Below are 2271 nucleotides of genomic sequence, written 5' to 3' on the forward strand. Positions count from 1 at the left end.
CCTGTCAGGGAGGTCATTGGTGGTAGCTGGGCACCATCCAGTTCTTCTGGTCTCAGGCTGATGAAGTCTCTGGTTTATGGGGCCCTTTCTGTCTCTTGGGCTAACACTTTCCTTGTGTCTTTGGTGTTCTTCATTCACCTTTACTCCAGGTGGTTGGAACCAATTGATGCATCTTAAGACCTCAGATGCCACTCACCAAAGTAGGATGCAGAACATTTTCTTAATAAGCTTTGTTATGCCAATTGACCTAGATGTCCCCTGAAAGCATGGTCCCCAGACTCCTATCCCTGCTACTCTGTCCCTCAAAGTGTTTGATTGTATTCAGGAAACTTCTTAGCTTTGGTTTAGTCCAGTTGTGCAGACTTCCCCTGTAGTGTATGCTGTCCTTCCCTTCACCTAAATTAATTCTATCTACTATCTAGTTAGTAAATAACCCTCACCCTCCCTCTCCACCCTCATAACCATCAACAAATGTTGTCTTCTGTGTTTAAACCTTTTCTTGAGTTCTTATAATAGTGGTCTTATACAATATTTGTCCTTCTGTGACTGACTAAATTCACTTAGCATAATGACCTCCAGCTTCCTCCATATTATAAGATGTTTCACGGCTTCATCGTTGTTCTTTATCATTGTGTAGTATTCCATCTGGTGGGTATAATGGTATTTTGTTTTAATTTCAAATTCCAATTGTTGTTGGTATTTAAATATATTCTGATGCATAGCGACCATATAGTACAGAGCAGAATGGCCCCATAGGATTTCCAAGACTGTAAATCTTTATGGAACAGACTGCCACATCATTCCCCTGTGGAGCAGCTGGTGGGTTCAAACTGCCAACTTTTTGATTAGCAGCCGAGTGCTTAACCACTGTGCCACCAGGGCCCCTTACTCACTAATTACAGGAGTTATTTCGTCAGTTTGGGGGGATTTCCTACATAGACAATCATACTATCTTCAGATAAAAATAATTTTATTTCCTCCTTTCCAATCGGTCAAATTTTATTTACTTTCCATTCTTACTGCAGTAACAGGGATTTCCAGCATGATGTTGAATATCATTGTCAAAAGAGGACATCCTCTCTGACAAAAAGTCGTCTGTAATTCTCATCCTTGTTTCTCTATAAGTGAGGTGATTTCCTCCCCCCGCCCACCTCTGGTTTCCTTCAGGAGCCCTGGTGGTTCAGGGGTTAAGAGCTCAGCTGCTAACCAGAAGGTCAGCAGTTTGAATCCACCAGCCACTCCTTGGAAACTCTATGGGGCAGTTCTATTCTCTCCTACGGTCGCTATGAGTCAGAATCGAGCCAGTGGCAACAGGTTTTTGGTTTTGGTTTCTTTCAAGATTTTCTGTCTTCGGTTTTCTGCAGTTTGCGTATGTGTCTAGGTGTTGCTTTTGTGGAATTTTTTTCCATTTGGTGTTTTCTTAACTTAGTGAATCTGTGGCTTGGTGTCTGCCATTAATCTTGGCCATCATTAATTGAATCGTTTCTTCTGTTCTACACTGTTTCGTCTTCTGGTTGTCCAATGATGCATATTTAAAATTGTCCCCCAGCACTTGGATATTCAGTTCTGTTTCTTTTTTCTCCCCGTATTCTTTTGTGTCTTTGTATTTCATTTTGAGGATCTTCTATTGTCCAGTCTCCAAGTTCACTATTTTCTCAGCGTGTCAAATCTACCAAAGATCCCATCAAAGGCAGTCTTCATTTCTGTTAAAATACTTTTGATTTTTACCATTCCCTTTTTATTTTTCTTAGAGTATCCATATCTCTGTTTACATTTCCTGTTTATTCTTCTTGTTGTCTACTTTTTCCATTAGAGCTCTTAACATCTTAATCATAGTTATTTTAAATTCCCTGTTGAATTCCACCACCTGTGTCATATCTGAGTCTGCTTCTAATACTTGTTTTCTCTCTGCAGGCTGTTTTTCTTGCCTTTTGTCATACCTTATAATTTTTTTAATTGAAAATCAGACATGTTTTAAAGAATAATAGGAACTGAGGTAAATAGGCTTTTAGTGTGAGGATTTATGTTGATCTGGCTAGGATTGGGGTGTGTTTAAGGTGTGTGGTAACTCTAGATGCCACAGTTTTCAAATTTCTTTAGAGTATTTGTTTATGTAGGTCTTGTTATTGAAAGGAGTCTTGGTGGCACAGTGGTTAAGAGCTCAGCTGCTAATGGAAATGTTGGCAGTTTGAACCTACCAGCCACTCCACGGGAAAAAGATGTGGCAGTCTGCTTCCATAAAGATTACAGCCTTGGAAACCCTATGGGGCA

This window comes from Trichechus manatus, unplaced genomic scaffold (assembly GCF_000243295.1).
Source record: "Trichechus manatus latirostris isolate Lorelei unplaced genomic scaffold, TriManLat1.0 scaffold00142, whole genome shotgun sequence".
NCBI classification, from domain to species: domain Eukaryota; kingdom Metazoa; phylum Chordata; class Mammalia; order Sirenia; family Trichechidae; genus Trichechus; species Trichechus manatus.